Consider the following 15,105-nt stretch of genomic DNA (forward strand, 5'->3'; position numbering starts at 1 on the left):
CAAAATGAATTCCTTCCATACTGTTACAACCCATTTGTTCAACAGGTCTCACGCTAGGGTTCCCACATAAATGTGTGTTGAAGTCACCCACTAGAATCTTAAGGCGTGGCAGTAAACTATCATTTGCCCTTAGAAAATCACGCAAGGACTCTATGTTACAATCACCAGACTGATTCACAGCATTATAAAAATTAAACAATACAAAATTGGTTTTACCCCTCTTAAATTCTAGAATCTGAATATTATTGTTACCAGAGTAGTGTTCGGTTTTATGACATATGAGCGACAAGTTGACAAAAATAGCCATACCCCCTTTAGCTCTTCCACTGGCAGATGGAGTTGCCGGAATTATAAAGCTCTGATATCCTTCAATATGAACATTTCTCCCTGTTACCCAAGTTTCTTGGAGACATATTATAGGATATTTTTTAACAAAGTACAACCAATCCTTGTCTTTCAGTTTGTCAAGGAGTCCAGCAATATTCCATGATAATAATATTAATAGCCCCTCCTTACACTTTTGTGATACACATTGTATTATCTCCACTTTCTCGCGTGCAAGTGGGCTAATGGGTATTACAACAATGCTATGACATTCCTGAACTGACCCAGGATTTTCCATGGTGTGAGCTGGGAAGAGATCTAAATTTATATCATTATGTGGGCCAGAATTATCATTTAGATGGTTCTCAGCACCCAATACCGCAACAATACTGCCTAGCGATATTAAATCTTGATTAACGTTCCCCGAACCAGTATCTTTTGATAGGTGTTCGTTGGGGGCAGTGTTGCATAGTGTATCAGGTAGTCATTCTACCCCGTCCAACCCTCCCTCGGCAGAGAAAACATCATACCTATTGGAAATGGGAATATTAAAGCAGTTATTGAGGTGGTTAGGGTATTGATGATCTGTGTGGTGTGAACGTTGTGGTTGATCATATCTATTCCTACTATAGCCCCAGTTGTTAATTGGTGCGTCAAGGCCCCAACCGTTTGTTGTTTCTTGCCATAATGGCCTAGAGTAGGTGTAATTAGGCTTAGGATATGTCATGCTCCGTTGTTTTTTGCCAAAAAATTCCAACGTCAGAGGAATGATGGTACCACTCCTTCGTTGCGGGGGTAGAATGTTGGGAAGGATATTTGGTAAGACTGCAGAGTTGACAAAATTTATAATTATGCAGTCACCTTTAAGTTTTTTGGGATGTTGTCCTATCCATGGGACCCTTCTGGCTGATTTGATATCTCTGGCTAGCTGTTGTTTCCCCCATTGGGCCAACCGCATATTACCCGATAGCCAGTGCAGGGCTTTACTTGTTAGTGCTGCGGGGGGTTCAGATTGGTCTGGTGCTAGTAGGGGAACATTTGCTAATACCAGTACTAAAGGTGCCGCATCTTCAATAAAGTGTAGTGTATCTACTTCTACACTTGGTAGGATTATTTCAGTAGGATGTATGGTATGGATCTCCCGTGGCAGTGGATAGTTAGACGCAGTAGATGGGGTCTGTTCTAATTGATTTACCTGTATGGTGTTTGAAGTTGTACCTTCATCTGGTCGGAGACCAAAGGCCTCTTTTACAGGTATATCCAATTTTGTAACTATTTCTGATATGGTTGACACCTCTTCCATTATCTTCTTCTGATCTGCTCCTAGCTTTTTTACATCTGCAGATAGCTTATCCAGTTTGGTCACTACTGGTTTAATCAAGGCTTTAAATTTGGTGTCAATTAAGTCTGCTATCCTTGATATAAGCTCGTCATCCACATTTGACTTCTCATCGTCTTCAATTTTCCTTCTACCTTTTTCCCTACTTCTCATTGGTGACGCGGCCCTCTTCCTCCCAGAGCAGACTCCACCTCGGAGTAATTGTGTTTTTCTGCACTTTCTAACAGCTCGGGGAACTGGGGCTTGAGCAGGAGGGTCAGCGTCATTATTTGTCTGCTCACTCTCTTGTACGGTTTGATTTTCTTCAAGATCAACTATCTGAGAGTCCGAAACATCAACCGTGGCTGTGTCTTGTCCCTGTGTTATATTAATACTCATGTTTGAGGGCCCGTTGTCAAGTGTGTCAGGATCTAAGATTACACTTCCCTCAGCCTGAGAAGGGATATCAATCCACGGTGAATCTGGTGATGGGCTTAAGGGGGATAGATTAGGGGAATGACTGAGACCTAAGGATTGTCTCCTATCGTTATTAATCTTTGACACAACTTGTACCAAATAATTTTCTATGCTGTTACCCCCAACCGCTAAATTCTTTTTTGGCATTCTTATTTAGAACTAATAATGAATCTTAGACGTTAGCGGACTAAGAAACCAAGAGGGCACACAATAACACGATACACAAGTGTTTGAAGTTGAACGTCAGTATCAAGGAATAATAGTCTTACTGCAACCGTGTAGGTCTGGTTCGGCAGGGGCAGGGTAATGCGTCCAGTCCAGTCTCAGTCTGTCTCGGACTGTCTAAGACTGTCCGCCCTTTGTCCGGGCTTCGTCCGGCGTCCCGCACACGCGTCCCGCTGTACGTCTGTTGCACGTTTTTGTAGGAGGAGTAGGGGGCGGGAAGAGACTCCAGGTGCGCTCCGATGCTCCTGCGCGGAACCCTGGGTCTCGCAGTCCCGTCCCCTGTAACAGCAGCCTTTCCGGTGATTTACAGGTGAAAGCCTCCTTCTCCTCGCTCCTTGCAGCAGCGGCTGGCGGAAAGAAAGAATCCTGCCTTCAAACTTGGTTTCTGTGACACAGTGTAAATGTGTTAGTTTTGACACTTTTCCATACATTGGCCTCATTTCATATCCTACAGGAGTCTTGTTGAACTGTTGGTTGTATACTGTGTAGCAAAAGTGAGTGGCATAATATAGATATTCAGTACGACAACACAACCCCAATATTGTCATCCCCAATAGACTGTAAGCCTATTATGTGATGTGTGTCGGGTCCCTTTAAGGCTATCTTGGAGCTGGCAAAACCCTAACAAGCTGTGAAAGAGTAAGGTAATGGACAAGTATAGGAGGAGATACCACTTAATCTATTCCTAAAACAAATGGTTGGAAATATGCCTAATATCTAAAGGAAAGAGTTTAAGTTGGTTGCGAAGACAGAGAGAGAATGACCATCAGCATTTTGGCTCTAAGTGATAGGGGATTTGAAAACCCCTGACAGTGGGAAGGATTACATATCCTAAATCCTAAACCTGTGAGCCTGAAGTTCAATGGCAAGACCATAAAAGGCTCTGTAAAACTCCAGGATAGCCTGTACAAGGGACCTGAAGCAGATCCGAAGTATCTTTTGCAGTATCTTTTGCATAAAATAGTCTTAGCTTTTCTGTTAGTACAGGGCAGTTGAACCTCTATTAGGGATCACAAACTCATTCATGCGATGGAGTACAGAAGCTAAAAATGGATTGTGGCCAGAAACTCCATTAGCGATCACCAACTCATTCACTTGTTGGACTACATAAGCTGTAAATGGATTGTGACCAGAAGAGTCCTACCTTATTTGAAATGGCCAAATGGAGTCTGTTGGGACCGAAAAGTCCTCTGCATGGTAAAAGATGCGTACCCATGCTCTGAGTGCTCAACTGTACGGTTGTCTGGTTCCCTAATGCTGCATTTACTGTCATAGGCAAGCACTTATAATGCATGTATGCTATGACAAAGGCCTGGTTCGCGAGTTGTGGTCTTGTTGGACTGAGAGGGGCACCCAAAGTGCTACCCACATAGTAGTGGAATGCCTTCACCAAGAGTTAAACAGCATGTGCTTGGCGGTGAAAGCATACCATGTAGTGATCAGTAGGAATGAACAGGTTCATTTTACCCTGTATCACTAGAGTGAAGCCTACATGCTCATTCACCTTTTTAAAGTTCTGCTGCTGGGTGCTTAACTCACCCTTGGCCTACATCAGGTAGATACAAAGTGCTGCCCAGAAGTAGTTACTCTGCAAGAGTAGTGAAGATAATTGTGTTTTGAGGAGGAAGATGGCGGCGGGTTGACGCCGGCCGTGAGAGCTCCATCCTCGATCAGGAGTACGCTGGTTTTCAACGAAGTGCCTGCGCCTACTTAGGAGCTGGATATACAATTATGACCCGGTGAGCAGAAGGTGGCTCTTTCTTTCTTTTTTCACTATTTTACTAATTTCCCCTACCTTTCCGAATTTTTTGCCGAGCCGAGCCGAAATCAGCTGTGCGGAGGGGTGCGCTAGGACCCGGTTGCCGGCTGCCGGCTGCAGGCTGTCTGCCTGATGGACGTAGACGCAGAACTCAGCGCTAGACGACGAGAGGCTGGATTGCGAGCTGAGCGAGGTTAGAGAGGGGCGAGCCGCTCTAGTATCTGGCGCAGGATCCAAGGAGCAGCGGCGAAAGTTTATCCGCGGGGACGCGGGACCTCGACGGTGAGCGGGTATCGTATGTAGTGGCTGTTACAGGCTACTGATATTGACGCGGGCATTCACCGTTTTACCCACAGGTGCTAAGGGGATGGACATAGATAACGGTAGACTAACCAAGACGATTCAACCCCCTTCAGAAGTCCCAAAAAAATCTTGTATAGAATGAACATAAAAAATGGCACAATTCATGTAATTCAAGCATTACTTGTGGCGGCCATCTTATAGTAGTTCAATGATATAGGTAATCAATCATATATGTTATGATTGATTACCTATATCATTGAACTACTATAAGATGGCCGCCACAAGTAATGCTTGAATTACATGAATTGTGCCATTTTTTATGTTCATTCTATTTTTTAAAACACGTGACAGGAAGTCACCATGAATTTTATTTAATTCACCACAAAAAAAATATTCTGGTTCACACTGACGAAGGCGGCAACGCCGAAACGCGTTTGTAACCTCGCTAAAACTGCAAGAACTGAAATAAAATTTGGCAAACCAAGCTGGAGCGGCTCTGAGTGCTTTTTGGGGCACAAAACTTAAAATATATTTTTTTTTTTTAGAAAAAGGAAGGTCTAGGTGTTAACCGCATGCGTGCGGGCGGAATTCTGCTCGTACGCTGAGATTTTCTAAAGCGCACTTTACGTGACGAGCTGGGCTCGTCATCAGCGTGCGAGGAGGCTACCTGATGACGAGCCCAGCTCGTCATCAGCGTGGAAGGGGTTAAATAGGTGTAGGTGTAGGTGTAGGTGTAAGTGTAGGTACATCACGTAATTAGAGCCAGTACCAGAGTCCTGGTTGAGGATAGGGGCCCCCAAATGGGGATACAATCGCCAAAGGTAATAAGGGGGGGTTCCTCAAGGGGGGAGGAGGGTTGTGGGGGGGGGGTTGGGGTGTTAAAGAGAAAAAAAGTTCCTCATAAATCAAGAAAAGACGAGATAGGCGTAACTCAACTCTTAAATAGAGAACTAATTAATGCTAAATTTATAACTGGATATCCTTTGGTTGCGACAAAAATGACAAAAGAGGAAATATAGAGAATAAAATAAAAATAATACGTTGGAATGTTAACGGACTGAGAGAAACGAGGAAACTCAATAGAATTTGTGAATTTTTGAATAAAACTGGGGGCCATATTTTTCTTTTAGAAGAAACTCACCTTGAAAAGCAGGAATGTAAGGCAGCCTTTAGAAATCAAAAGTGGATACAGGATCTCCTCTGCTCTGAACAGAGCGGTAACACCAGAGGAGTCGCTATAATTATCAGATCCAATAGTGGAATAAGAGTCGAGAAGCACGAAACTGACCACACAGGTAGATGGTTGACTGCATCTCTAGCCATAAAAAACATAAAGCTAACATGTGCAATATATTATGGACCAAATCAGGACTCTCCAGAGGCTCTGATTAGCCTAAAAAATAGCTTCCTCGAATTAAATGTTCCTATTATTTTAGGTGGGGACTTCAATCTGGTATTTGATTCCAGGTTAGATCGAACCTCTAGGGCTGTCTCACCCCCTCTATCTAAATCTAAAAGAGAACTTAAAAATATGATGAGAGATTATAATTTACTAGATGTCTGGAGGGTTAAGAACCAGAAAAATAGAGATTACTCATTTTACAGCCATAGACATAGACATCACTCACGCATTGACTTCTTCCTTATTGACCAGGTCCTACTTTCTGAGACGGTGTCTGTCTCTTATATTCCCGCTATTCTATCTGACCATTCTATGGTAGAACTAATAGTTAAACTTCCACAAGGTACCCAAGTCAGACGGTGGACCTTGGATAGATCCCTACTATTACAGTAGGAACTAAAAAATGATTTATTGAAGTATATGGCTGAATACTTCCAGTTTAATAAAGACTCAGCATCCGAGCAAATAATATGGGATGCCTTTAAGTCTTACTTGAGGGGGACATTCACATCTATAATGGTACATAGGAACAAAAGCAGGAAGAAGGCAGAGGATGAATCTCTATTCAAAATAAAACAAAAAGAGCAAGAGCTACAGAAGGCCTCCCTGGAACAGCAGACTAACTTAACTTCCATACCGAAAGACTTGGAGAGCTTAAAAGCCAAGTACCAGGCCAAATTGGATAAAACTATAAAAGAAAAATGGGACGCAAGCAGATTACAGAACTTCTCTTATGGGGAGAAATGTGGTCGTATTCTGGCGCGGAAAGTCAGATCCGATCGAGTCAGGAACCAGATAAGTAGTTTAAAGATACAGAGTACTGGGGATATATCATTTGATAATGACGAAATATTGGGAGAAGTTAAAACTTACATGCAGAATCTGTACATGGGAAACGATTAAACTTCTACTGGAGATGCAGTGCAGTAGTTAGAGAGGTTATGCATTCCACATTTAACTGACGCAGATAGCCTGTTCTTGGGTTCTATAATCAAAGAGGGAGAGATACATGATCAACTAAAAAGAATGGCCAGGGGAAAGGCATCCGGCCCAGACGGGCCTCCAGTAGAAGTATATCAACTAGGATCTGCTATTCTAGTCCCCATTCTTATGTCGTTATTTAATAAAATACATCAAGGTGGAGAGTCTATCCCTCCAACATGGTTAGAGGCTACGGTTACATTAGTTTAGAAGCCTAATAGGGACCCCATGAAGGTTGAGTCCTATAGGCCAATCTCGCTGCTTAACACAGACTATAAAATCTTTGCTGGTATTTTGACAGTGAGATTGGCCAAAGTAATCAAGTCTGTGGTACACGAAGATCAGAGGGGTTTCATGCCTGGCAGGCAGCTGAATGAGCTGATCTTCCAGGCTATTGCAGCTATCGACTTTGATACAGAGAAAAAAATTCCACTAACTATCGTAGCAATAGACGCCGCTAAGGCCTTTGACCAGGTTGGTTGGCCGTACTTGTGGGAAGCATTATCAAAGTTTGGAATTCCAACTAATTTTATAACATCTGTGAAAGCTTTATATTTCCATCCAAAGGCTAGGTTCCTTGTCAACAACTCACTTACAGAATGGGTCCAAATAACACGAGGTGCTAGACCGGGATGTCCCCTCTCTCCCTTACTGTTCAACCTATATATAGAGCCCCTAGTTATCCAGTTATGCTCGGATGTTTTAATTAAGCCTTTCCACATGAATGAACTAGATCTAAAATTTGCTCTGTATGCGGATGATCTCTTAATGTAACTTCCAATCCAGAGTTATCAATCCGTCGACTATTTCACCAGGCAGAAGCCTTCGGAGAGGCCTCTGGATATAGAATTAACAAAGAAAAAACAGAGATCATGCAGTGGAATCAGGAGGACTCACTCCCTGAAACGAAACCCAGAATGAGATACTTGGGAATACATCTGGTTCAGAACATCTCCGAGACATCCAAGGTAAATTTAGATAGAGTCTACAAAGACATCAGTGGACTCTTGCATCGTTGGTCGGGACTGCCATTGAATATCTTTGGGAGGGTAAACTTAATAAAAATGGTCATTGTGCCAAAGATTACTTTCCTTTTTAACTCGATACCCTTGTCATTCAATCCCAATGATATTGCCAAATTACAGGGAAAAATAGGATCTTTTATATGGAACTCTAAATCGCCTAGAATTTCCCTGAAAAAACTACGAAGAAAATTGAAAACAGGTGGACTCGCTATGCCAGACATCCTCCATTACTGCCATTCTTTCCATTTCAAAAACTTTAGGATAATGGCTGATAAAGCTGATACATCTTGCCTGGGTCGACTATTTCAGACATTACTACATGACATCCCCCTAGGCCATGAATCTTTTTTATTTAAATTTGGAGACCCAAAATTTTACAAAATGGTCTGACTAAAGATTTTGGGCACAGCTCTGAGAAATTGGGTTTTTGTCAGAAAAAGACTGGGCATCCCCTATTATACACCTCTTGCCCCAATATGGGATTCCCCGGGAACACCAGAATGTCTCAGAGATCAATTATCTCTTCCCCTTAAAACAGCTGGCATCATGCAGTGGCAGGATCTTCTTGATGGTTCAATGTTATTGGGGTGGGAAACACTCAATAGGCTGACAAATGGAACTCTTACATGGTTTAAATTTTATCAGTTATCCAGCTGGTGGACTACCATACCCTGGAATATAACAACAAACCCGAAATTTGAACTGGTCAAGAAAAAAAAGAGCTGGAAAAAGAAATATCTTTTTGGTATGAGGCACTCAACGAGAAAGATGAAATAACAGAACTAGAACTGAATAAGTTGTGGGGAGAAGTGGAAATTTTACAATGTGATAACAAATTTTCTCTAAGGGGAGACTCTTTTAAATTGTTAAATACAGTGGTGAAATCGGCCCCCTTGAAACAAAATCATCTGTTTACCCTTTATAGAGTGTATATATCCCCCAAAAAATTGGTATAAAGATTACGAACCTTGAACATTGTTGCCCTCGCTGCAAGGCTATCGCAGCAGATGACTTGCATATGTTTGTTGAGTGTCCAAGATTGTCACTTTTTTGGTCCAAAGTTGAAGAGTTTATAACTGAAGTCTTGGATGTTCATTTTACCATCACCCCAAAACTATTCTCTTTGGCCTAGGGGATGAGTACCAGCTTAAAGATATGAGGACTAAATTAATATTTTATATAATGATTCTAGCTATGCGCGAAATCTGCAAGGGTTGGAAGGCAGAGAGCGCCCCTATCTTTGCTGACTGCCTTAAATATATCATATATGTTAGTGAGTCTGACATAGCATGTGATAGTTCTAGCCTTACTAAGATCTGGGCGGCCATTGAGGCTTGGCGGAACAGATGAGAGTATTCCTATGATTTCACCTGGGTACTGTTGGTGTTTGGTCTCCAACCCAACCAAGAGCCTTCCAGTATAAAGGGTATGCCTTCAGGGGGGGGTTAGATTACTCGTATTCGAACAGGAGCATGGAGCACTTGATCCCCTTTACTCCACTGGAAACTTCTAACAGATATGGTGTCCTTTCCTGCTTCGATGGCTGTGATTGACTTCCCGCCTCTATTATTCCTCCTCTAACTAGCCCAAGGGTGGGTAAAGGGGAGTTAGTTCGGGAGGATACTCTGAGTCGGATTAGGTTGTCATTCACACTCTCCCAATCTAGCACTCCCCCCTCTAGTTCACACGAGGCCAACCTCCCCATATCTAGCCACGATACCTCTAAGGGACAGATGAGCCCTGAAGTAGGTGACCCAATTGTAGAATCTGCTATATTTTCCAACCAGTTAATTGACCAAACGACTCGAAAAAGCAGATATCTAGCGCTCCTATCATGGAACGTGGCGGGTTTGGCTGCAAAACTAGACAGCACTGACTGGTGTGATTTTGTGGATAACTATGGTATCTGTATATTCCAAGAAACATGGGCCATGACTATCCACCATAGAATGGGTTTTGCTACTTACGCCGAACTTGCAATAAAGGGTGCTAGAGGCAGACCATCTGGTGGCCTGACCATATGGGTGGGTGTTCACCTTGGGTTTTCGGTTAAAAGGATTAATACTAATAGCCGCGACATACTATGCATTCTCTTAGCTCGCCCAAACACACCTAAAATAGCAATCATTAATATCTATTTACGCCCTGTCCGTGGGGGAGGGATATCACAGACTTTAGAGTCTTTAACCGATTTATTGAACAGCCTCCCTAGCGAGACTAAGGTGCTAATAGGGGGAGACTTCAATTGCCACTACGAGCCACTTGGGGGGGTTACTCAGATATCATCAGATGAGGATGACGCCTGCCAGATTCCATCCCCTAATGCCTATCAAACCAAATCCTGGACACCTATGGTTATGCAGCTTACATCATTGACGTATACATTCTCGCTTAGAGCTTGTAATGGTCGCTTCCCGGGGGATAGCCCAGGAAAGAGTACTTATAATGGAATGGGTCATTCATCAATAATTGATTATTTCATGGCTAGTTTGTCTTTATCCCTTTACCCTCACATAACGGCAAGTCCTGCAACTTTCCATCACGGAAACCAGCTGCATAACGCTTATCACTGTTCATTTCTTCTTCTTTCAGCGCTCCTTGATAAAGGGCGTTTCACAGCCCGAAATGCATCGGAGCTACATGCCTGAATAATCATATGTCTATCAGACAATGCAAATCGTTGATATGAATATCAATATCACCAATTAAAACTATTTTGAATTAATAAATACCTTCCAAAGAACATTGGAATCACAGTTGTTTGTGAACCATCCAGGAGTGCCCCCTTGGGATGTACCCGCATGCCATGCGTACACAACTTCTTTTCATAGTTTGTCTTTATGGCCACTGATCCGTCAATTCCATGTACATGATCGCTCGGAAAGTGACCATAATCCTTTGGTGGTGGACCTGGATCTGCCACATTCCGAAGGGGTGCATCAAGAGGCTGACATGGTTTCTAGTAATATTAGGATCACACAGGGTGGTAAAAGAATCCGCTGGGCCTCTATTAAGTCTTCGCCAGAAAACCTGGCTTCAATGTACAAAAGTGTAATTCCTCAGCTTGAGCGGTTGTTAGCACTGTACAAGAGCGTCCCAAATTATGTTGAAGGCGCTAAAATCTTAGTAATCCATAAAGAATTAACAATGGCCCTGGCGGGCAGTTTTTACAAACCCTCCAACCAGAGCCAACGGCAGACACGGGACTCCAATCCCTGGTATAATCAGTCATGTAGGAGGGCGAAAACTACTCTAGTATCCGCTCTCAAAACAGGCAGTAGGACTTCCATTATGACTGCAAGGAAGGCCTATAAGGATCTCCTGTTCCATGCAAAATCTGAATGGGAAACCGAGAGATGGTATGCAATCAAACAGGCATTAATTGCGAAAGATGCCCGAACCTTTTGGAATCTGGTCCATACTGGGAAGGTAGAGGGCAAGTCCAAGATCGATCCTAATATCGCTGAGGAAGCCTGGTGTGCTTACTTTAGTGATCTTTACTCTAGTCCCGCTTCCCTAAACAATGATCTATTAAGTTTTCCCTTGAGGATGGACCCAAGTTGGCACCCTCCTTTATTTACCTTGTCGGAAGTCACACTAGCGGTACTAGCACTGAAATCGAATAAGGCCCCGGGGTTGGATAGGATCCCTGGTGATCTTTTCAGAGATGAGTTGAAGATATGGGTTCCTTACTTGACTGTCCTATTTAACGCCATCCTGGACGGACAAGAACTCCCTAGCACCTGGCTGGGGGCCGAAATCCTCCCGGTTTACAAAAAGGGCTCTCCGCTGGCTCCATCAAATTATAGGCCAATTAGCCTTATCGATGTCACTCAAAAAATCTATGCCAGACTTCTTTTACAACGCTTACAGGATTGGATTACAGAGAATAATATTCTCTCCCACCTGCAAGCAGGGTTTAGAGCCAAAACATCAACTATTGACCAACTACTACGGCTCCAGGTACTTTACTGGAAGCATGTGGTCTTGGAAGGGGGCAGCCTGTACCTTACATTTGTGGACGTCAAATCCGCCTTTGATATGGTGGATAGGAATCAACTGTGGAGTATATTAACTAATATGGGGATTCCCTCCTACCTGTGCCATCAATTTAAAAGACTCCACGAAGGAACCTTTGCGAAGGTACGATATGGTAAATCTGGTCAGCTGACAAGAGCATTCCCAATCGAGAAGGGAGTCAGGCAGGGGTGTGTACTTGCCCCTACCCTATTTTTTCTCTTTTTAAATGGCCTTGTAGATGATCTGACTAGCGCAAATAATATTGATGCTCCCAATTTAGCTGGCGGTAAATTTCCTGCACTAATGTTTGCGGACGACACCCTGCTGCTTTCAAAAACACCAATGGGGATGCAGCGGGTGTTAGACCAATTTACCGAATTCTGCAAGAAAAGGAATTTGGTGATTAACATAGACAAAACAAAGTACATGGTGTTTAATGCCAGCACAATTAATTGCCCTCACCCGAAAATGGATGGACGACCCCTGGAAAGGGTAAATAACTTTGTCTACCTAGGTCTGACATTGAATGACAAAATGGGGTAGGATACCCAAATGTCTAGGGCTAATCTAGGGCTTTCTCAGTCCGCGGGGGGAATCTTAAAAGTGCAGAAATCTTGTGTGCACAAACTAGTGAGTGCACCGCTAGAAATATATAAGGTTCAAGCCAGATCTTCCACTCTCTATGGGGCGGAACTCTGGGGGCACCGACCAGCAAGCGAGATCAGTGTAACTGAGAATAACTTCATTAGACAGTTGCTTTCTTTACCAAAAAATACACCGCTAATTCCACTAAGGCTGGACCTAAACTTGAGGCCAATTGCAGAAGCAATTGCCTCTCGCCCACTTCTCTATTGGCGAAGATTGTGGAGTGTCCCGGAGCTTGAGTGCTATAGAGAAGAACTGAAGATTGTGATGGCCTGTCCGGGTGCAGGCAGGATACAGTGGTTATCATTCATAAGGGGGCAGGCGTCCAGGATTGGCATGGAGAACCTGTGGTCTAATCCGGAGGCCGCATGCCAAGTTACCTCGAGGCAAACCCTGGCTGAGACCATAAAACATCATAACCTACATGAAGTTCTCCAATTAGCTAGGCCCTCCAGTCTCACCGATAGCTTTCTAGATCTCAAGAATGTTTACAGCTTTGAGAAGGAATTAGATACGATTGAACCGGTTCTAGCAAAGAAACTGTACTTACAGTTCAGATACGGTACACTGCCTCTGCACTCATACACAGATAAATGGAAAGTGGGTCCAGCTCGCCCCTGCCCAGGTTGTGAGGACCCCAACGAGACCTTAATGCACGTGATCTTGTTCTGTCCCGCCTACTCCATTAGTAGAAAGAAATGGATTATACAGCTATGTGTGAACCTAGGAGTTAGGAACTATTTAGAGTTTTTTAGAATTTTAAAATCCGATACTAATGCACTAATAGTTACAGCTATTGCTAAATTCCTGTTTTCTATGTGGTTAACAAGACGGAGAATGTTTCGGAAGCAACAAAGCTCCCTGGTTGTTGTTAGATAATCCGTCCCAGGAAAACTTTGGGCTTCTATTGTATTTTAACTTTTTAATCTGTCCATATATAAATTATTGTCTTAGTATTTTAATTGGGACTCCATAACCATATGTAAACCTATGGACTGTGTATATGAAATGGGATGTAACATGTGTATTATTTTATTGCTTCAAACGTGCTTTCTTTCTTTGTTGTACTTTTATGGTTCATAAACAAACCGAAATAAAGTTTAGAACATAACAACATAAAGGGTATGGAGCGGACCTAGCAAACAGCTAAATCTAGAGGGGTTTTTCTCTCTCCTCACCTAATTTGGATTGTATCCTTTGGATGGAATCCTTGAGGCCGGTACATCCCAATAGGGAGAGGAGAGGAGTCCCTATCTAGAATACCCATCATTGGTTTATGAGGAAAAAAAAAAAAACTCTGCAAGAGTAGAGCAGTACTGTGTGTTGCGAAGAGTCCAGAAAGCAGAATTCTGCAAAGAATAATAAACGAAGCCAGACTCTGGATAGTTGAGGAGGAGTTCAACCTTTAATGTAGAGGACTGTTAAATCCGAGTGCCAGTTACAGAATGCCTTACAATTGGCCCTGCAAACCTTATATCCACCCGACATTTCAATAGAAAACATTCTCCCCACGAGAGCAGAACCTATAACATGGCCATTATAAGAGGACCATGAGCGCGACACTGTGTGTCGCGCTCATGCCCACCAAACAGCAAGAGATGAGGACAACTCAGTAAAATACTGCTTGCGTGCCCTCAACACACCTTCCCCTTTAAAAAAAAAAAAATTATGGCCAAACAAAAAAACAAGATAACAGGATATATTAAAACATTTCGTAACATGACATAATCTTGGAATCTCAGAGAAGGACGGCGAGATCGCGTACACCTTGGCAAAACACCAGCATTCATTGCAGAGCATGTGTCCAAGACATTGGCACTGTCTTGTTCCTTAATGTCTAAAAACACATTACTTACATGATCTTCCTCATTGATTGTCCCCCCTTTAAACAACGAAATTCTGTTCAAAACACTAACCCCATCTACTCTAACAGCATTTTTGTAAACATCATTCTGTAGTAGGGGATCTCTGTGTATAGTCATAATCTAGTGAATAGTCCCGCCCATGTGCGGGTACCCCGGAGCAATCAAAAATAATCTCTTAAGCTGTCTTCTTTGCAGTCCTGCATAGACACTTAAGAGAAAATCAAAGACAAATAATGCAGCCTATAATCAGAAGGCTACACTGGCCAATACTTCAACTTAAAGTGAAAAGGATAGCCAAATAAAATCAAATTTTACACATATTGCCATGTTTCTCCCATAGAGAAACTTCCCTTCACCAAAATCCTTGAAATGATAGAGAGGAAGGGTTGGACAGACAAGCCCCCATAGGCTGCCATTATGTGTCTGTAAAAGGGATACTGTGCCTTTAAGGAACTCTCCAGAGACCCTCGGTATCCCAGGATGCACAGCCAAAGTCCTTTTACTTTCAGTTCTTTTTTCCGGCTCCTGCTAGCAGGACCCTGGAGCATTGAGCTCTCCCTTTTTGAGGATTTCTTCAATTGTTGGCACTTTTCCAGTGTTTTGAGTGTTTCGCTCGATGTCTAGGGTCTTCCTCTTCCATTTGCTGTGTTTTTTAACCAGTTTTACCACCTCTTTTTGTCGAAAATGCCAGCTTTATTCGACAAGTGCCCTGAGTGTGGTAGGAAGAAGGCTAAATCTGACCCACACAGAGTATGCATACT

The sequence above is a fragment of the Lissotriton helveticus genome, chromosome 3_1, assembly GCF_964261635.1.
Source record: "Lissotriton helveticus chromosome 3_1, aLisHel1.1, whole genome shotgun sequence".
Lineage (NCBI taxonomy): Eukaryota > Metazoa > Chordata > Amphibia > Caudata > Salamandridae > Lissotriton > Lissotriton helveticus.